Source organism: Anas platyrhynchos, chromosome 1 (genome assembly GCF_047663525.1).
Source record: "Anas platyrhynchos isolate ZD024472 breed Pekin duck chromosome 1, IASCAAS_PekinDuck_T2T, whole genome shotgun sequence".
In the NCBI taxonomy this organism is placed as follows: domain Eukaryota; kingdom Metazoa; phylum Chordata; class Aves; order Anseriformes; family Anatidae; genus Anas; species Anas platyrhynchos.
The window spans coordinates 131,999,372-132,022,191 of NC_092587.1; the positions used below are offsets into that span (position 1 = coordinate 131,999,372).

The 22,820-nt window shown below is 39.2% G+C and overlaps 1 protein-coding gene and 1 long non-coding RNA gene across 2 annotated transcripts in view; one reads left to right on the top strand and one right to left on the bottom strand.

Moving 5' to 3' along the window:
- Positions 1-19,721, bottom strand: part of TBL1X (transducin beta like 1 X-linked) — a 239,196-nt gene extending 219,475 nt beyond the window's left edge. Inside the window, exon 1 of the mRNA XM_072029631.1 lies at positions 19,663-19,721. The gene's annotated coding sequence lies outside the window, so the exon portion shown is untranslated. The remainder of the gene's footprint in view (positions 1-19,662) is intronic.
- LOC140000002 (uncharacterized) overlaps positions 1-22,820 on the top strand; it is an 81,800-nt gene that overhangs the window by 13,999 nt on the left and 44,981 nt on the right. The gene's annotated exons all lie outside the window — the stretch shown is intronic.

Consider the following 22,820-nt stretch of genomic DNA (forward strand, 5'->3'; position numbering starts at 1 on the left):
GTATATCTTTCAGGATTTATTTTGGAAACAGTTATCAGTGTTTGCTGCTCTGCAAAAAAGAAATTGAAGTGACGTTCTTAAATTTCTTGTTGACACAGTGCCAATGCTTTGTTATATTACTTTGTTTATTACTTTCTGTGCCCAAATGTATGCATTTATGCTGCTTTTGTCCCCTGACCTTGTCTGTGTACCACCGGGGCTAGGGCTAAAGATGTAAGGCAAAACCAGAAACCAAGGCCCCTGTGAACACTGGTGTCCCACATGGCAAGCCTGAAGTACATGCCCACAGGAGCAGTATGTAAAACATATACATAGTTGTGGCACAGCAGAGCTAGCGTGCTCTTAATTGGGGAGCTAAGAGCATTGCGGCAGAAATGTAGGAAACATTCCCTATTCCTGTCATTCTTAATGAATCCACGTGTCATCAGAGTGCTTTGCAAAAGCTGTTCTCATTTAAATACTAGTTACTACAAATTTGCATTCGTTTGTTCAGCTGAAACATTTTGTGGAATTCTCATTTTATAATGGGATGAATTTTCCCCTAAAATTCCATAACAAAACAAAGATGGCTTTTGGTTTCTTTCTCTCTCTCTTTCTTTTTTTTTTTTTTTTTTTTTTTTTTAAGCCTCTGTTGCAGGTTTATGTAGATCTTTACAGTGAGTCAGGCATTGCTTCGCATAGTATGGTAAAGCCAGTTGGTGGGCTGGTGAAACTGAATTATGAACACAGCATTAAGTAAATAGGAATATGGGATGAAAGGAAAGGAATGACACATTTCCAGAGTCTAAGTTTCAGAGCTAGAGCTCTTTGGGGTATCTCACCTCAAAATTGAAAAATGCCCTTTCCTTGTGCATGGACCCCTCCAGCACAGCTGGCTGTGGTAGCAGTTTGAGATGAGAATCTGATAAAAATCAAGTGAGGGCAGAAGGGGGCTTTGCAGTGAAAGAGCTGCTCTTCTGAGTCTAGAGGGGGACCCTACATAATTGACATAAATGACTGATGTGTCTGAAGACAGCAGGTGCTGTGTGGGCTGGATATATATCATTCCCTAAATAAAATGCATGTCAAGAAGTAAAATTAGACCATCATCCCGGAGGTATATTCTTCTAGCATTGGAGCTAAAAAGCCAGCTATATCTTTCTAGTCATACAAAGTTAATAAAAAATAGTTAAATTCATGAGCAAAATAATAAAAAACCCTCCAAACTTGCAGACAAGCATTAACTTTATCTCTGCTTGGCAAACGCCAATTGTTTCAAAGCTGCAAGTGTAAATGTAGCACCTGTGACTTCACTTAGATTAAGTAACATTGTAGCTGAACTGCAAATCTTGGATCTTTTTTCCATAAGTGGACACTTTGTAAAGGAAATAGGAGAGGTTTTTGGCCCGGCTGTCCTCATTTGCTGCTGACACCAGCTTAGGCCTGGCATTGCAAAACCATCTAGCTGAGCAGAGCAATCCTTTATGGATTGCTTTGGAAAAGGGCTTGCCTTGGTAGGAAGACAAAGAAAGAATTCTGCAATTCTCTTCTAGACTCATTTGCCCTCTGTATCACTGAATAACTGATGAAGAGGGTTGAACAAAATCATCTCCAGCTGAAGTTACAAGAGTGAAGAAAGAACGGCCAAAGTTTCTCTGAAGCACTGAATAGCTTCTTTTGGATGAAGCAATGCTAAAAGAGCATCCTTGGGACTCCAGAGGGTGGCTGTGTCTGTGCTATAAGCTGTGATGCTCGGGGCTGTGCTGGCAGCTCTGGCTGCAGGCATGCCCAGGTGGGCAGCACAGGGCCTGCACCATGCTGCCGCTGCCTCAGAGCATGTGGGGAGGGGCACGCCATGACCCACCACCCCTCTGTACAAAATTATTAGCACCACTGGACCCTAATGTCATCACAGGTGTCTCTACAGCAGCAATGTCACTCAAAAACATCTCTGTGGCAGTCCCGTTGACAAAGGCCTTGTGGTACCACAGCCTGGGTGCACGTGGCCTGGTGGCACTGCCCCCTGGTCTGCCCGGTCTTCTTCACCACCGGGCACCTACCTGCATCGGTGAAGGTCTGGGACCCTCTCAGCATGGGTCTCAGGCTGTGCAGGAGTCAATAGAAAACTGTCTTTTGGCCTTGGGATCAGAGACATTTAAAAACTGGACTTAAAACATTCAAGATGTTGCAACAAGCAATTTTGCAATCATCGATCATTTTAGGAATGGGCTTCAAAACACAGCAAGAGGCATTTTTCAACACCAAATTATCACAATTTAGGCAAGGAAAAAGAGGGAATATGCCATGTTTCCATAAATTCCCAGTCACAGTGGTTTGGGTTATGGCCAGTTAATTCATTCAAGCTTACTGTCAGAGTCTGAACAGAGTGGCAGGCCCATCTTTAAGACGGATTTTTTGGTTTCTTTAAGTAAAATTTTGGTTCCAGTGCATTAGGAAGACACTTTATTGTGGAAAACTGTCAGTGTCCTTCATTTGTCTATTTCTCAGAGACTTACAATTCAGAGTACTATATCTATCTATTCTCTGCCTTTATGATTCACTATTTCCTGCGCCCAAACCTACGTGTTTCTTGTCCCAAACCTACGTGTTTTGTGTTTAGTAATTAGCTAGATTTGATATAATTTCTTTGTATTTGTATCGAGTCTTTCTTTCCATTTGCTGTACAGTGAAACTGTAAACATCTGTCATTTTATACCAATTTTAGGTCTAATAAAAACATGGAGCAATAAGGCTATTGTTATAAAATTAATGAAAAGAGATCCCCCTGTAGATAGCAATTAAGTGGAAGAGATTAACATAAAACTCTCATGAAAAGCATTATTTTGTTGTATAAAACATCTACATTACAGCACCTACAATTGTAATAGCACTTCAGAGTACAAGCCCAGAGAGTTTCATTTCAGATGCAGTGCAATTTAGAGCTTGCTTCCAACGGGAAAAGGATTTTAAGGATGCAGGAAAGGGACTCAAAGGGACTCATGCTAATCACTGATGCCTGGTGGACAGGCTGCACGGTGAAGAGCAGTGGTCTGTCAGCTTGTGGCAGATAAGCTCCGCTGGAAAATTTGAGTCTTAGGTTGCCAATCTCTGCATTGCTCTGCTACAGCAGTAGTAAAGTAGATCGCCTGAATAACATTTAAAGAGATGAACAAGGAGGCAGAATAATGAGGAAGCAGAAATGAAAGGTGAATTTTTCAGGAGTGGGGATGGATCAGATATCAAACAGAAAATTTTCAAGCCCTTCAGGGGAGGGGTGGGCTGGTGGCATAGCAGGCATTGCCCTACTAAGCACCTCTGCTCTTCTGGTAGACATACAGTTTGAAAATACCTCTGGTAGTCTCCAGACTCCATGCCCTCAGTCCCTGTTGTCAGTCTCCAAAAGGAGTGGGGAGCTGACAGATGGAGTTGTTAGGAGTGCATGGCTAAAAGTCTCCATAAGAAGAGACTAAAGGGCTAAACCTAGGGTTGTTGGCCCAGTCAGAATTTCTGCTGATGACAAACCGGGGGTTTTGCCTCCATGAAGCTATCAGGATTTGGCCTAGAAATTTAGAGAACAAAATGTGTGGATGAGCTCAGAATCCACTCCCAGTTACACGGCAGTAAATTCAGGTTAATTTCATCCACTGACTTCATCAGAACTGCTCTGGACTTACACCAACTTCAATGAGAGCTTATAATGGTCTACTGAGAATTTAAACTTCATGCCTGAATGTGCAAGGGTGAGAATTGGCTGAGTTATGCAGAGCTTGGCGCAGACCATTGTGTCCAAAGATAACACCAAAGAGGAGCTTTTTGCTGCCATCCCTGTTGTGCTTCTTGCACTATTAAATTCTGCTCCTGCTCCAAATGTATCTGTAAGAATGAAAGACTTGCAACCATAAATGGACTATAAATTATTTATTGTTCCTGAGCTTACTCTCAGGATAATATCCAAGAGCTCACAGTTATTAATTCTGCATATTGCATGGATGGATTAGATGACCCATTAGGCTCCTCAAATGTCAATTTGTTCATTCTTAAAATCTACTATAGCACAGATGCACAAGATATTCCTTAATATATTACCATAACGGATTGTGCTGGTGTGTTAAATACTTCTTTAACCGTCAGTAGGCATACCACCTCTGCTTCCCATGCTTGGAGATAAACCCACCATTAGAAAGTTTCTGAAAATGAAGCTCTCCAAAGAAGAGAAGCAATGAGAACAACCTGTCTGGAATCACCTGGGTTTTTCAGCTAGATGCCAGCTGAGGATGCCAGGAATTCAAAATCAAGTCCTTTATTGCTGGATGTTCACACACATGCCTGCCACATGAGCTTTGGGCCAAGAAAAGGTCATCTCATGAGGTAGCCTTGTGAAATAAGATAGCTCCTATCTCTATAATGTGTGTCCGATTTCCATACATCTATTTTTTCTCGTTATCTCTGATATGTAGAAGCAGCTGTAAACTGTCAAACCAGGCATTTGAACAGAGAAGACTTTTTTTTTCCAGACAATCCCATTCATGCCTTAGACATGGTTATCCTTCATTGAAAACCCCATGGATATGAATTTTTGTTAGCTGATGCCCATCAGCATAGTACTGCAATCACATGGCCAATTTCCATGTGTACTTAGGCATACATATTCGATAGGCAAGCCACCTAACGAGACAATCCAGTCAAAAGAAGTTAGGCACGGCACCCATTTAGACTTCCTTCTGAACTTCACTAAGCAGATGTGTACCTTAGGCAACACAGTAAATCCTTTACCTGACCTGCTCTTAGCCCTTCGGAGAGCGTATGTTTACCCTAAGGAACTTAAAGGCTGCATTAATGGACATTCCTGAAGAGGGAGAAAACTGTAGAGATTTCTTTCTACAAAGTCACTGAAATTAAGTGCGGCTGTTGGGGGCGGAGGGAAATGCAAAGAAGTATCTCTTATTTGGTCTCTTTTTCCACTGTGGCTGAGCAGTTGACTCGGTTTCCCCAACCAGCTCTGCTGCAGTTTCCAGCTTGCATGATATGGTGAAGGTTGGCTTTCATTTTTAATAAATATTTTCTTTGAGAAAAATGACTCTTGGCTCAAGTTCTAGTCCTTTGCATTTTGAAGCGGCAATTAAGCAATTAAATTAAAGCCCGTAAATAGCAACTGTTTCCATTATAAAACCACTAGCAGCTCCACCTCTTTAAAATGTAGTGCGATAAAAATGCCTCAGAAATTCTTTGAAATCAGATATCTGACAAGTATCTAATCTTCATCTTTAAGATAGTGGGAAGAACAGAGGTTATGTAAAATCCATGTATTCCTTCCAAACCAGAATGTGCCCTAGTTTCCCAGCTACCTAAATTACCTTTGCAAGTTTTTTTTTTTTTTTTTTTTTTTTTGTATTTTTGTATTACTGTACTTAAGGCATTACCGATGTTCAGGTGCTCCAGTGCTATAGACTCAGGTTTTGATCACGTAGAGAAGATGAATGTTATTTTTTCTTGTTTCATCACATCTACTTTGTGGTCTTTGACATCTCTTTCATTATACTCCAGATGTGCACAGATTTTAGCTACACAGTTTCTCTTCTTTTGGTTCAGTTTCTATTTTTTTTTTTTTTAAACAGCAGCTTTTTGGCTTTGGCATCAACATGAGGATAATTACCATGTGGTCTCCATTTGTTTGTAGGTTGAAGACCCCCACCCTAGATCAAAAACAATTTCAGTTGACTGAAACAGCATTTCCCAGCAAATGGAAATGATGCATATCTGGCAACTTTTCAGTGTAAAATGAGTCATCAAAACATACTGAGTGTAAGCATCTTCACCCTGCCTTCCCCCAGCTCTTAATTCAATATTGGATAGGCACAGAACAAAGCTTCATCTTCAGTATCTGTACAGAATACATAGGGGTACAAAGATAAACACTTGATTGCAAGGCTGCCATATAATGAAAAAACCTATCATTTGAGTCAGATTGTGTTGAAACTGAAATTGCAACAAAGTATTTACCACAAGTTCTCCACAAACTGTGGAGAGAAAATCCACTTTTTCCTATTTTTTTTTTTTCAATTTTCTCTTGCCCTCCCTTTACTCAGTGTAAGGGTTCAGCAACACTGCTTATTTATTTGGCTTCTGATAAGAAAAAAAGGATTAAAGAAATCCATTCCTACTTCAAAAGAAAAGTGAAATTTAGAAAAGTAAATGCTGTCAGTGTTGCTCTAAAAATTTCAGTGGTGAAATATGATCTGCTCTAAGCACAGAAGTTGGGGTGGCTCTGTTAACTGTGAAATCATATTTGCGGCAATTTATGGAATCATTGTAGGGAGGGGAAGGGAAGGGAAGGGAAGGGAAGGGAAGGGAAGGGAAGGGAAGGGAAGGGAAGGGAAGGGAAGGGAAGGGAAGGGAAGGGAAGGGAAGGGAAGGGAAGGGAAGGGAAGGGAAGGGAAGGGAAGGGAAGGGAAGGGAAGGGAAGGGAAGGGAAGGGAGATGCCATAAGGAAGCTCAGGCTGCTGCCCTCCTGCCCCCGGCCAGGCTGCAGGGCATGGGGATGTTTCTTGGTGCTGGCTCGGAGGCAGGGAGCAGCCGTGCAGCAGCACCAGCCCCAAGCAAATGCACTTTCACTCAGCTTCTTGGCGAGATCTTCAGATGGTGCCGTTGGATTGGGGCCACCCAAGCCAGGGGATTGATGCCAGCCAGCAGAGCATGGGGTTTGGCTTTGCATTTTTAATGTGGGTAATTTTTTTAGAACATGAGATAGGAACTGATGATCGGCTGAATTGAGAGGCTGAGCATTTTAGAAGGTGCAAGAGTGCAGAAAGTGTTTCTGTACAACCTTTAAAAGAGATAGGATTTTATTATTATTAATATTATCATTATTTTTTAATCCCCTCTTATCTCTCCTCTTTCACAATCAATAAACTTCTCTCCCTTCTTTTCCCTGCAAATCCGAATTTCCAGTCACTGCGATTTTGTGTTTAAATCTCTGTGCTCTGTTTTGATATTACATATATATATTTAAAATTTGTATCTTTTTGCAAGGCATGATTTTGCCTCAAAGTACACCAGCATTTCATGTTTTCTCTTGTTATGGCTCACACTCGGTGTCAGAGCTATAAAAGCTGCTACTGTTCATTCACATTTGAGGCAGGAACAAAGGGAGCTTTCTGTAGCCCGTGCACCTGGAATGTGAAGCGAGAATGGCAACTTCTGCAGCCTGCTTCTGCCAGGTGGCGGGCCCTTGCTAAACCAGGAAACCAGGAAAAAAAATTGTGAAAACGTTAAAGGGTTTGCTACATTATATTTTAAGGCACTAAACTTGTTTTATGTTGATTGCATGTTTCATTTTTAAATCTAAAACCCCTGACTGTTTTGAATTGCTTAGCCATCCATCAACACAAAGCAACAGAACTGTCAGCTCCTGCAGGATTTGGTAGCAGTGCTGAGCTACACTAATTGTAAAGTTTCTGTAGGATTTCTGTTATCGTGATGGAAAATGCAGATTGTACTTCTAACAGACAGCAAAGAAAAGGGAAAAAAACTCCCTTAATGGTTTTAGATGAAACAAATGGGTATTAAAAATGCATTTGTGTTACTGCCAAAGTGAAATACAGCAGTTACTTGTTTCCTCTAACAATAGCTTAACATTCTCCTTCTTTCAAGGACTTTACACTGCTGTGTAGCTATCACTTAGACAGCAGTCAAAGCAGATTAGGTAAAAGAAATACATAGAGATGAGGTGCCCATGCTTATCCCCAGGTAGCAAGGGAGTAAAATCTGAGGGTAAAATAATTTCAAGTATGTTTGAATATGTTTAAATGTATTCACTTGGTTTGTACTCTTTACAGAAGCACTGTACATTTGAGCTGACGGTTGTGCACTACTGTATTGGAAACAGCATTTAGCTCACATTTCTGTTGAATTGGTACTGAAAAGAGCTTGCATGCCAAAAAAGGCCAGAAAAACCTGCTATGTGGTTTTAGAAAGCACAGTTGAGATCTGGCAGATACAAAGATCTAACAACAATCCTGGAAGCTCTAGCAAAATAATCTTACCTTTGTTCAGAGGAGATCGTTGACTACAGAAAAATTATAAAATGCAGTGTTTGGATAATACAACTTCAGGATAGGTTCCCCAACAGCTTTTTGGAACCAAAATCAGATAAACCTTTCCAGAATTCCCAGGATTAACATTTCATGTTATGTTTAAAAAGTTGCACCAGTGACTTTTTTTTTTGTCTTCACAATCTAACTGATGTTTTTTAATATTCTAAATCCCCTTTGAGGCAATAAGACTCTCCCAGTAATTCAAGTGGAAGCGAGATTTGCCTAAAACTGAATACATCTCATCATTACCTTGAGCTTTATTTCCTTCAAATCATCAGATAAATATCATCTTTCTCTGTTTACTTTCTGTACTTGAATACCTGGAGCTGCTTAGATCTCACCAAGGCCAGGTTGTGGTTGCCTTTTAAAAGGGATTAGGGCTTCCCTCATCGTCTCCTACCTGACAGAGACCCAGATGTGTCATTTTAACAGCCTCCTTTACCCTTCTGGTCATGCAAAGCCCACCTGCTCTTCTGGGACTCTCCTTTTTTTTTTTTTTTTTTTTTTTCAGAGGCTCTAATTTGCACCTGGGCTGAAATCATCCCTGGGGGACAATCAGGGCAGACCAGGTGCCCCATGCTGTTCCTATTCATGAGCACCTTTGTCTCCAACAAGTGAGCAAAGATGGGGTAACTAGCCTTGTATAAACACCTTCATTAGGATGGGAAGCCTTCTGTTAGGAGGATCCGCCTTTCTTCTCATCCTTTCATATTACAGAAACAATGCAATGGTGGTGAAGTCCCATATACGGCTGGTTAATACATTTTAAACCAGTCTGAGCAAGTTACAGTTCCTACCATGGTGGTTTACTTCATTCTCATCACAAACAAGTCCATTTCTCCCTCCCCCTTTCCACCCGCTTCTGTATCTTTGAAAGTGTCAGTCTTCATGTTTTGCTGCTATGTTTAGTACCTTCACTATAATTTGGTCAAGTCTGATCAGATGCGATGTGATGTCAGATCCCCTCTGTATTCACATATTCTTACTTCTCCTATCTTCTTTGTCCCCCATGTGCGGTTATAGTACATGTATAATTCTTCCCAGTGAAATCATTACTTCAATTTTTCTTTAAACATTCTCCCATTTACTTCCCTTTCAACCATACACTACCCATTTCAGCTCTTAAAAAACCTTGCTTATCTTCTAGTTCTAGCAACTTCTTCTTTCCTGCCTTTTGTTCACTTCTCTGTGAACCTCATACTCCAGAGTTACCAAGTTCTCCTTTGTCTTAAAAGTGAGTAAAGTTTGAATGAATTGGCTTAGTCAATCTATGCAGCTATAGTTATTATTATTATAGTTATTATTATTATAGTTATTATTATATACTATGCAGTATAGCTATTTTTGCTGATCTTTCCACTACGCACAGCAGAAGCTCTCCCACCAGGAAGCCACACTTCTCATACTGGCCACAAAACATTTCAAGGATGGGCATTTCATCCTCAGTTTTCTGCTCTTACAGTTTAGAGTATTGCTTTCCAAGCTCTGCATAAATTCAGTGTACACGCACATGCACATGTGTGGCGTGTACACGTAGTATAGGTGTATGTATGTATGTGACAGAAGCGTGCACGCACACGTGGAGAACAGATGGAGGAAGGGTTGGAAGGAAAACCTGTCAGGTACCTGACACTAAGAGGCACCTGACGTCTACTCCATTTCAGCCCACAGGACGCAGGCCATCTGTCCAGCACAACAAAGCACCCACTGGGTAAAAGGGATGGAGACATAACTCAGAAAGAACAGGAGAGACACCTGATACTTCACACCAATTTCTCATCCAGCTGTTGTCCAAAATGACAAGCAACAAAAGCAGATTACAAAACAATAAACATCATTTAGCCCTAGTAATCCAGTCCTTCCCCTACTAGAAAGGCCGTACAACTTTAGCAGGGAAACATATTTCTCCAACTGCCAGAGATACTAAATCACATGTTTTTGTGCAAGAGACCACATTTACAACCATCACATACTTTAATCATTAAAAGCTATTGGTTTATTCTGACCCTGAAAAAAAAAATCTCTGAAACCAGATTAGAGAGCAAATGGGTTTGATTTTTTGGTCTTTGTCTTAAAGCCAACAGGAATCAAATTCTTTAATTTTAGGCCTGCTCAAGGTTTATAATAAGCTAGAACGGCAGAAACCATCATCAGACTGGATAGTAGCTTTGCTGCATTTATTTAGAAAATAACAATGTTTATATTAATAGCTTTCTCAGCAAATCACAAATTTTCATTTAGAAATATTTTACTCTTTGGACTAACTTTGTATGATGTAGAACTACAGGAAACCTCAGTCCACCAGCATGACAGTTGGCAGACTAAATAGATCAGCACGAGATTAGAGTAAGAGACAGAAAGTAATGATTGTTGACCTGTAGGCTAAAGAAGCAAGAATAATAAATCAGGTCCACTTATATCCTGCAAAGCTTCAAAAGTTTCCAACTGCATCTTAAGATTCATAGGTTATTAAAAAAGAGCAAATTTATTTTATAAGCTTGGAAACAGAGTTGTAATATATAAAGACTTGCAGTAGACCAGAGTGAACTGGGAATTAATACATTTCCCTCAATATATATTGGTCAAAGGTGGTATTAAGCAGAGCTTTTGTCACCTCCATGATTGTTAAGAAAAAGGAAAAACTTCCAAGAGAAGCAGGGGAAGCTGAAAGCTTCTGGAGTTTAATGCTGGAATGCACGTGCATTTGGTTATAGACTGGTTTTCTTGGTTTATCTGCTGAAAGAAAGGTCAGCTCTAAGTCCTGCTGAAGGACAGAGGACGTGTTAATAGGTTAAAGGCTTTCAATATCCACCTCCTCAGTCCCTTTAAACTTTGCCCCAAAATTCATCTGATTTGTGTACTACTCAACTGTCCATTACCTGAAAAATATTTTATTCCCAAAGTCAAATATATTCAAACCAAATGTCCTCGTTCTGACTACTCAACATAAAGTTAATTCATTTGCAAATAACAGTGGTAGATGTGAAATTTTACTTGGGATTTATCCCATGAATAACATAGACATTTTTTGGTGTTTATCTCCTCCATCTTGGCAACCTGAGAAGAATCATGGCTGAACTATACATTTGTGCAATAGATATGTATTGTCTGGAGTCATGCAATATATTATTAAGAGTTTGGCTCTGTTGGTAATGTAGACTTAGAATGGAAAGGTTGAGACAGTTTTCAAAGACATTATAGCCCAGTGAAGTAAAGTTGAATTGGCTTTCATTGGAATTTTTCATTTGAGTGAGGCTTGTGAAGGGTTGCAGTGAAACTTTACAAAAAGAATGGAAGGCAAAAATAATGTACCTTCCCATATTTCTTCTCAGTGTATACAATAATCAATAACTTTGCATTTTCAGTGTAACCCCAGTTTCCCTCTACATGTTTCTACACCTCTTTTCCATCTAATGTGTGGGAATTTGTCTCATGGCAAAATTTTTATGTGCACAGACAAAGCCCATTTGCGTGTGCTCTCTGTGCTGACAGGGGTTTTGCTTTCTGGCTCCTGCTATATCCAATGACATGTGAGGAAAAGGAAATCTGAGGGAATAGATGTAAATGCAAAATGCATATTCAGAATCAACTTGAGATTGAAAAATTACCAACAGATAACCAGTTTTAAATAAATGGTATTTATAGGTGTGGTCTTATTGCAGACCTGAATAATCTTTTAGAAAAGCATTAGGGTTGTTAGCAAAGAAACTCGGTGGCTAGAGGCATGGCCAGGTTCTGTGGGTCTAGTGGTATGAGATGCTTCCGCCCCTTCTTGTTAGCCCCCCATGCTTTCTTATCTGCCTTCTGCCCCAGTCTACTACATACACATGCCCTTTTCTTTTATTTTCTTTATTGACCATTTTTTACCTGGCTTGTGCACCCAGCTACTTATCTTTCTGTTAAATCTCCACTCATTAGCTGCCTATTTCTGTTTCTGGCACCCACTCAGAGTTTTTTTCTTCTGCCCCCACATCTTTCTTTTTCTTTGTTCTTAACTATCCATGTCTCTCACCCTCTGCATTTGATCAAGTGACCACCTTCCTCCACAGAGTTAGTTTCCGGAAGCGCAGAGGTATGATAAGCTCAAGAGACAACCCTTACTCTTCGTTTCAACATTAAGCATCACAGCAGTGGTAGTAGCTGTTGACAGTTAAAAAAAAAAACAGAGTTGCTGGGAAGGTATTTAAGCTACACTCCTCTGTTACACATCAGGTTCACAATGAAACATGAATAAGAACATATCTAATGTAGAAAAAAAAAAAAAAAAAACAACAAAGAAATTGTGTCACATGTCATGCTTGGGAAAGGAGAATTCATGTTAGGTAAAATTTCCAAGAAAAATTAACTAAATTAAAGTTCAATTGATGTTTTTTGGCAAAATTTGAAAATAAAATCTTAACATGTGAAATGATGGGCAGCATTACGCATGTTGTATGATAAGAGGCATGCTGGTGCTGTACAGTGCAGTGCTATACAGGTAGTTGAGTTAGCTCTGACTAGGTTTGGGTGGCAGAAACAGAACAGAACTACCTCTACTCCTTCACTGATGCTGAAGGAAGATTATAGTGACTAGCTCAGGTGTAGACACCTAAAGTTAAACGAGATAGACCCCATCTACCCTGTTCTTCCTTCTGTAGTACAGTACTTCAAACTAGATGATGACTTTTACTCTCAGCAAATGCAAAGGAAAATGCTGAGGTACCATTGTGCAACAGAAGTCAACTACAACCTTTGAGCACTCAAATGTCATGGATATACTTTGTGAGAGCCCCCCAGACGCTGTAGAATTAGTAAAATCGCATCCTGAAATCAAGGAGCACATCTGCAAAGCCAACATCCCCTCCTCTTTGTGTGAAATCAACAGTCCTTAGAGAGAAAAAAACGAACTATTCTCTACATTGTCAGAGATGGCCCAACTTCAGAGGGAACCACTTTTAAGACCACTTCACAGAACGCAGCAGCAGCATTTTAGCATTTGGTTCTGCATAGCTTTCAACTCTGAGCTGTGACCTTTGGGGAAACAGTGGGAGGAGCTTGCCATAATAACTCCTGGTATGTGTAATGCTTTGGCTTGCAGCATTTTGTATATGAAAGTACTATGTTAAAAAAAAAAAAAGAAAAAAAAAGCATTTTTTAATCCTTAGTGTAAAAGGTGTAAAAGTGCTCTTATTGGCTCTAGTAAAAAGGTTCTCAAGTGCGTGGTAGGCAGAAGTAGGAAATTCGCTCTCGTCATGGATCAAACAGAGTTGGCACTAGTGATACAGCACAGAGAAAGAGAAAAAAAAAAAAAAAGAAAAGAAAAAAGAAATGTTTAACACTCAGCACTAGAAGAGAGTGAAAACAGAACACACTTTGAAGAATTTCCTTACTGCAGCATAGCCCTGCGTAGGAGAGGCTCCACAGTCAGACTAAAAACATTTTTAAGTTTCTCTGTTTGTTTAATCTTTGGGTCAGGTTTTGGCACTGCGCTATGATTGACACAATATAAAAGAATAAAGGCCCAAACAAGGTAAAGAGGAAAAAAACACCTTAGGCAAGTGTGAGACTCAGTAAATCAAGCCGTCTGTGAAGTAGGGCAACCTGGTTGCTTTAAGGCCTGGTGCAAAGTTGCATCTTAGACCACAAGATTGTTATCTACAGATAGGTCTCTTTCTAATAACCAAATGTCATGGCCTAGCTGGGAGCTAAGAAATGATTTCCTTAGAATCAATCCTAATTACATGGTCTGTAGAAAGTAAGAGTAGAGCTAGAACACTACGTGGTAGCGTAAACTAGTGTGATAGCATAAACTATCATCCCAAAAGTTTGTTACCACAATAATAATTCAGTTAATATGGTTATATACTGCAAATGCCTCTCCCCTCATTTGTGAGCCTCTGAAGAGGATGTGAAAAGTTGTAAAAATTCAAAGCCTCAATTTCTTGGTAATAGAGACTCCCTGTATTACCATTTTGGACTGCACATACTTTGACAACTTGAGAACATGTTCTAAAGAAAACTGAGACTAAATTGTGTTCCCATACGAAAGCATAGACATACATTGTAAGTGGAGCCTAAGCCCATTGTATAAAGTCAATACCCCTTCCTCATGAGTAAAGCAAATCACAGAAGGACATTACCTCCCTGCAGTGGCACTACAGCACTGACACTACAACAGACTGCCAGGTATGGCCTTGTGTAAAAGCAGAGGGTACAAAAGACCATAGGAATGGGCAGACCAGATCAGATGAAAATTTCACTGTGTCCAGTGACAGCAGCCTACAGCAGATGCCTAGGGAAGAATATATGAACAGCCAATATACGAACACGTGAATATTATTTTGATTTAGAGAGCTGTACCTCAGAAGCTACCTAAGCCATAGGTGGCAGCTTTGTGTGGAGGACTAACAGCTTCAATGCAGTGTGCTGCAGAGGTCCCAGTTGGGATTGTTACTGCTGGTGCATCCCAAGAGGCTGCTGTGATGCAGTCTGGGCCAAAGCTGCATTATCTGAACTTGTTCTAGATCCCAGAGCAGGTCAGTTCAGGAAAGCATTCAGTTCAGAAGGCAAAATTTTATTCACTAAGCAACAGGCTGAGTCATTACATATGACTAATGTCCCATATCCTAAATAGGAAATCAAATATCCAATATTAGGTATCAAAAAAAAGAGAAAACCTCCCACTGTCTTCATAGTATATGGAATTTTATTCCAAGCCTCACGTAAATAATAATAGTAAAGAGCAAGCCTGCCTCATTTACAGCATTTAATATATCTTGTTTCAGCAGTGCAAAGAATCCTGGCTTTAGCTGAAGGCCGTTCTTTGTTAATAATTATTTCTTACTATTGTATTACATAACAAATTAAGTTAGTGTATGTGTAAACTGTATTATATATAGGATATAGGTACTGCAGCAGATAAAATACAAAGAGATGGAATCTGTTAAGCATATCTGTCACTACTGTTTTACAAGGAAACACCATTTTTTTTGTGCTGGCTGCAGAATGTTAAATTAAAAATGAAACGCAATGAGGGGCAGTTCTGCTTTTTTATTATTTTATTAATTAATTAATTAATTAATTATTTTTAATGGGAGTAACTTAGTTTCTATTGTATCCAGAATATTTAAAAGTTTAATAAAATTCTGTTTACGTTTTATTTAAATCATCTATGTTATTTTAATGTTACTACACATTTCTGAAATATATCGCATCGGAAATATATATTTTTAAATCAAAATATCATTACAGAGTCTAGAAACTATAATAGAGCTGTTACTCTGAAATCACTGATGACATAAATACATTTACTATGAATTTACATCAGTGTGGTATTAGGATTTGGCCCAGAGTTTACACGTGGGAAACTTCATTTTATAATGCATGCATTCAAAGAATCAATACATTGTAAAAAACTCGGATTTCAATTTCCAGACTGAAAATATTGGAATGAATTACAACTGTATTAGAGCACTGAAAGACTTACTAGAGTGGTTCAAGGCATTAGCAGATTCTTTTCTCAGCCAATTCACAGAATGACCCTCACCTTTTTATGACTCAATTCAAGCTCAGCTGGGGATTTGCACACAATGAGGCTGTTTTCACCAACAGGGTGATGGCTTTCCACATCTCTGTTGTGTCAGCCTTGAAGTGATGACTAGCAGTGAGGAAATTATTATCTTAAGGTGGGGTAGGCTTGGCAGATTTCCTCTTGGCAAAACAAAACCATATGGCACGGTGGCTTTCACTTAGGAGGAGGTACACCAGGTAACAGCGGGAATGGCAGGAGATGGTGACCAAGAAACCTGCCAAGATGCTGGGCTCGCCTGTTTGCACTGCCCCAGCCGATCAATGCAGCAGCCTCACAGAAGCCTACTTGCTCTTTGGGAGGATAAAGTGAGGCAGAACTGTTTATTTATTATTCTTATGATCCTCAGTAAAGAACGGCTACATAACAGCTGGACATGTCATTCCTGATCCAAAAAAACATCAAACTGAACTCTCCTCAATTTTGACCTCTTGGTGACTCAGATAACAGCAAAAATTCCCAACTAAAACCATTTTGCAAAACTCAGTATTTTGAAGGACAGGGCTGTCCCTGTTTCCACGTGATCTCACACATACCTATAACCACAAACATCCCTTGAACTGATTTGGCAACATCAGTACCAACAGAAAATGTATGACAATGGCAAAAAATGGAATAATTTTTATTAAGCACTTTAATATAAAGGTTATAACATTTTATAAAATACATTTTATTCTGTATGAATTGAAAAAACAAAAAATTTTTAAATTATAGAGATAATAAATGATACACACCAGTCAAAACCCTTCATCCATGATTAAAAGGGCCAGTAACTCATTATGAATCCTAAATCTTCTAGTATTTAACTGATGACTGTGTGTAACCAAACTACGGAAACAATCTGTTTTGATACTGTGACTTCACATGATAGCTGCCTATGGCCATTTATCTTCAAATTTATGCCAACTTTCCTCTTTGAGGGGAGCCAATTGCAAGTATATTCCTGAATCTATTTTGGGTTCTAGTAAGGGTTATGGCATAGTTATGCCATGATAGGCTGATCATAGCAGTTTTGTGCCTTATACATTTGCTTGAAAGGCTGAATGAACATGATCTACCATGAAGTTCATTCTTAGCCATATTTCTACTGAAATAAACAGATTGCAGTTGAAATTTATGCTGGCAGAGGATTTTTAGTCTGCATTGCCTTCCCATTTCTTCCTAAAATGATCATATGCAAACTCTCTTTAACTTGTTTTTAAGATAGGAATGAACAAGACAGAGAGGGATGACATTTGTATGGTTGAGTTTTGACAATTTAGGCTTTAAAACAGATTACGAAGTCCACAGAACTCATGCAACGTAGTCAGGGATATATGGAGGGGAGACTGTGAAAAGAGGTCAGAGAGAGCAGGAGTCTTTTAGGCAGTCATCTACTGCAGTTGGATTACTACAAAGCCAGTAAAAGAGGTAGTAAGAAAACCTATATATAGTAGAATATGAATTTATGGTTCCTTACCTCACAGCTTAACGTACTGCCCCACGGCTACTACTTCAGGGGGTTGAAGAAGGAGAAGTAGCTGTGGTACCTATGAAACATTGCCTGCCTTTTTGGAGCAGCCAGCTGGAACTGGCTAAAATGCAAAATGTCACATCAAATCTCATACAGATGAGAGGTTTGCTTGCTTTCCAGTAGAGATAACAATCACGATGAGCCAGCAGAACTTAGTCTGCAGCAATATGAAAGGCGGTGTATGAACATTTGCTAACTCTGAATAACAGGATGAGCCAACCTGTAACTGTACCACACCTTTGTAGGGTCATGCATTTATTCATTCACATATTTTTCCTTTATAGAACAATGCTAAGAGCACGGTCTTTTTCCCCTCATCTTTTGTGCAATCAATTCCAAGCCTGGGTCCTAACAACCATTATTTCAGAGAATATGGTGTGCTGGCACCATGACAGTTTTTCTTTCTCTACAGCCTTGGAGAGCCTGAAAATTCCTATCTTTTTTCAGAAACAGCTAGCTGGAGTGCAAGCAAAATCCTCCACAGATGGGGGACAAGCTTGAGAAACAGCAGTATAAGAGGTAATATTTTATAAAGAAAATGATAAATGATTCCAAGAAAGAAATTAGGAAGAAATCATCTCAGGCTTACGTGGAACAGCACTGTGATGTAATGGAAAATAGATCATGTTACGGCCGCCGGTTTCATAACAAAGGGAAAGCTGTGAAGCTCATTTGTGACAATGTAAAAAAATAAAACAGACAGAGTATGTTGATAATGAGCCCTGCATATTCTTTCTTTTCTTTTTTTCTCCTATTCTGTCACCTTTGGTCTGCTTGGCATTCACCCAAATTAGAAGACTGACAGTCATTTCTCTTTAATAATCACTCTTGGAAACTCATGAAGCACTCCCTTTTCAGCTCTGTCAACAGGGAATCATTAACACTGGAATATATATGTATATATATATATATATATATATATATATGTATGCTTAATTGTTTTTACTGAAATAAACACTCTGGGTACCCCCTGCCGTTTAATGAACATGCACTGGGTTAACTACAAGGGCTGCTACCACTGCCATCTTTGATTACTTGCTAGTGGCAGATGAAAGCTTAAAACACACTTATTTTTTTCACAGTAAATATGATTTCACTTTTTTGGCTTCCACATCAACCCACCCTTTTCAAAGTAGGGCAGACTAGCAAAGGCTGTCAAAATAAGGCTAGCAAGTAAATGGAGTAGCAGCTCTCTACAGAGCTTGATTATTCTCCTGTGAAAGAGTCTGTAAACAAAACCTTTAGGCTTTTGTCTACTAAACAGTGCTTAGAAATTTTTCCAGCCTAGCATTTTTAATATGTGGGAACATGACTGCAGTGGGATTCAAGAGCACTCAACATTTTTGAAAGGAAGGCAATTTATTCATGTAACTAGATGTGGTCTCAGTATTCAAAATGGAGGTAAAAGACCACTTTGTTTAAGAGAAGAGATGGTCTGTGTGCATGGATCCTCTGCGCTCTGTGAAAGAAGTTTTTCCTTTTCCTTGGCTATACGCATGCATATATTTAGCTCTTATTTTTCACTTCCAAGTTTTGTGCTGTGATAATAAACTAGTCTGAGGCCTGATGTCCCTTCAACTAACAACTGGCTCTTTGAGATGACCAGGAATGTTTGAACCAAACTATACGCATTACAGGCATGAAAATTCAAGTCTCTCCTCTTCCTGGGTAGAAATTCTGGTTAAATATTTGATATATTTATATCAAATTAGTGTTGTCTCTACCAGATCAGTCCATCAGTTTTTGAACATGGCCAGGAACTGGGTGCAAATTTGCATATGCCTCAAAGCAGAAATATATGGGATGTTTATGTGGGAATTTCCCTCCCGTATGCCTAAGCTATAAAAGTAGGTTGAACGTTTCCTGAACTGTCCTTTGACCCTGTGGCCATATCCCAATCCATACCATTAAGCTGTTTTAGCCACCAGGGAGGATATCCACACCAGAGCTGTCATGCAGAAATGTTCTCTGGTTTGTGCAAAGTCCTGAACTATGCTAGGGACATTGATGGTGGACCCAAAACAAGCCAAAGACCACGCCGACAGTGTAAGAGAATAAACAGTTCAAGTTCCAGTGCCTGGGAACTTTCCCTGGCACAGCTGAAGCTATTAGAATGGATGTAGCCATATGTGCCAAGGCAATTTAGACAGCAGCTGAGCCTGAAGTTTTTAACTGCTAGCTCTGCCTAAATATCAGGCTCAGATGTCTAAAAGGGAAACCGGTTGCGTAACAGCTCTTCCTGAATTTAGCTCCAACTGGCTGAGTGGTGGATATCACTCCTACAAGATTTTTTGGATAGTTTTTTGCTTGAGGTTGTAAAAATTATTGCAGTGTGATTTTTCTTTGCCTCCTACTAGCTGAGATCTGCTGATCAATTTATCTGTAACATTAATGGCTGTCTTTCAATCATCTTTTAAATACATTTTTGGCCTCATTTATTAGACAATTAAATGTTAGATATGCAATTACAGAAAGCAAGGCTTAATGAAAAATCTTTGATAAGTACTTACGTTTGGGTTCTTAGGACGGACAAGATTTTATAATCCGGCTGGCTTTTCTTCACTTCAGGAACTCACTGAAAAGTAGGGATTATGCATCCTCTTAGTATTAGTCATCAGTCCTTACACACATCACTGGCGTTACACCCACCTAGTAAGGATAGTTTGAGAGTCTCTCATCAAAATGTAAATTTCAGGCAAACAATTTTTGCAGACTACAAATGCTAGTGACAATGACACCCCCCCACACTTATACTTTGCCCAGGCTGTTTCTCCCAATCTTTCCAATGCTGCCAGACTGCTTGTGGCTTCGTGTAAGAGTAATTTTGAAGACAGACACAAGTATGATCAAAGAAACTTAAAAAGCAGAAAGGACTGTGGCAGTATGTGTGTGTTGGTTATAGCCATGGCAACACTGAAGTTTTTGCTGCCTTGCCACCTAGTAAAAGTGACTTCAACCTGTGTGGCTGGGCAGTGGATGACTCCCACCCACATATGCATCTGCACACACAAGAACATTTATTCCCCACTGATGGAAAAGAGTGACTTCTGGGATGAAACACAACTAACAATATCCATCTTCATTATGAAAAACTTTGCAAAGTCAAGATTAATATCACAGATATCTTCCGAGGCAAATAAGTAAAAAGTACACAGCTTTTGAAATATTCTTTGTTCATGATATTATTTTGAAAACAGCCTACATAATTCTCTTTTAAATATTCAGGGAAAGCATCCCATGAATTTATTCAAAGGACCAGGATTATCCTTTCATATTTTCCACATAAATGTAAATATTACTGTGATCTGAATAAAAGCACATGTTGAGTTCTGGTATGTACGTTATCATAGAATTGCTTGGAAATAGCTTCCTGATGTAAAATGGACTTTTATATTTTGGTGATTTTTTTCTTTGATTTTTCATTGGAAAATCAAATTCATCCAGATTATTTTTTTTTTTTTGACAAATTTCTCCCCATTTTCAATTTTTCAGTGCTTTTCATAGCAGTGTAAGAAAATGAAGACCTAACCTTAATCACTGCCTCTACTAAACACTGAAATAGGCCTCAAAAATTACTTTCAGACTTTTGTAAGGGTATCAGGAGCTCACTGTTGGAAAAAAAAAATAGCAAAATGGAGGCTAAAGCAAAGTCCTCCCATGGAAAAAGCAAAACATGCTGCAGTAGACTTCACCTGAGTCAGATGAGCAGCCCTGGTTTGTGGTGCTCCTTGAAGCAATGCAATATGCTGTGTGATCTCCATTCTGGATGGGAAGATCTCCAGACTGAAAGAGACATTTTCAAGGCTATCTTGCGGATAAGTGAGACAATTATTTCACCATTAGTGAAATGGAATAAAAGTGTTTGCAAAAGCTGTGTTATGCTAATTGGATATACTCTGTATTCAGGACAAAAACATGTTATTGGAACAAGTAGAGAGGAGATATGAATGCTAAGCAGTTCCTTCTCCCCTTTCCATCGCCTTGTAGGATTTGCATCTCAGGTACATTTCACATACATTAATATTCTTATATTCTTTGTGCTGGAGAGTGTATTTATTTTGAAGATCCTTTTCTTGGGCATATAAATAGAGATCTAAACACCGATCTGTAATGTCCTTTGTCTTATTTTACTGTGACAGAACATGCCATGGACCTGCACCCTTTTGTTAGTCGAGCCTCTTCTGCATCTTGCAGATGTTTTAACCAGGCATTTTGAAAAGGATTCATAGAAAGGATTCCTTTTATTCTGTATCTGCTTTGTGTTATTTAGACATAGCACGACTAAGGCTTACAAGGAGAGATGTACGTTTTACATTTCCAGTTTTCAGCTGCAAGGCTTAGTACATAGGCTTAGGCACTTACTAACTATAAGATCATGCAACCTTTGTCTTAATTGGGTAAACAGGGTGTTTGGAGTATCACACAGCAGGACCAGGCTAATTAAATATTGTTCAGATTTCTCGCTGGGGAGTTTATGCAACCACTGAACTATGAGCAGTAGTGTTACAGCTCAGAAACCATGTAATTAAGGTAGATATTTGGGGAAATGTTGTAATCAACTTGTGGCATTTTGGTGAGATGGAGCAAAGACAATTTGACTGATGTGAGCTATTTGAAGAAAACCTTGCTGCAGATAGAGGTGTTTTTGAAGAAGCAAGCTAATTTTTAACCTATTGAATCTTCAAATGACAGCTTTTTGAATAAAGACATTTAAAATTGTTATTGTGGGCTAAATTGTCATAGGTAAGTGAATTTCATCACTTCAGTTGTAAATCTCCACTGCCTGTACTAGCAACCTCAAATCCCACACCTAGGCTGGTCAACTCTAGGAAGATTCACAACTGTATTATCAGAGAGGGACAGACTTATCTGTACTAAATGTTCACGCAGGAGGACAGAGACATGCAGCCAACCAAGAGACAGCAACTCCCTCCTACAAGGAAGGAAACAGGAAACAAGAGAGGCACTAAAACTGAGACTGAGAGAACAAGCATTTCTAGTGATGCGTTTCTTCATTGCCTCACGTATGTCACTCTGCAGGTTTTTCCTGGTCTTATTACTTCAGATAAGATAACTTCAGATGACCAAATTTTGAGATGGAACTTTACACAGCAACTATATGTATTTTTTCACACAGCAGCAGGGTGCGTATAGGAACACAGGTTTCTCAAGAGAAATTGTTTTAGGGGCGTTTATATGAGAAAGATCTAATAAGGGAATATTTGAGACAACCTGAACATTATAATTATGCAAATCTGTGCCGAATGCTACACATGGACAGTAGAAAGAAATTCAACTTACAAGATAGAGTAGCTCCCAGATAGCCAGATCCAAGATCCAAAATACATGTAAACATCTGGATTTATAGGTCTTTCCCTAGCCTATGTATTATGGGTCTCTCCAGGGATCTGTAATAGTTTTATCTTAGATCACGAAGGTGGGAAAGAAGAACAAGAGGCCATCCATTCCACACTTAAGCTGTCAAAGGCTTATATGACCCTCAGGGTTAAGTCATAAAGGCTAAGCTCATAACACTTGAATTCCTTGTAATACCTATTCACATTATCCTCATGCCACAGAAATGGTAATTTTTTGCTTGAATATACTGAAAACTGGCATTTTCTTCATTTTGGAAACAGAAAACAGAGATATGATGCATATCTAAATA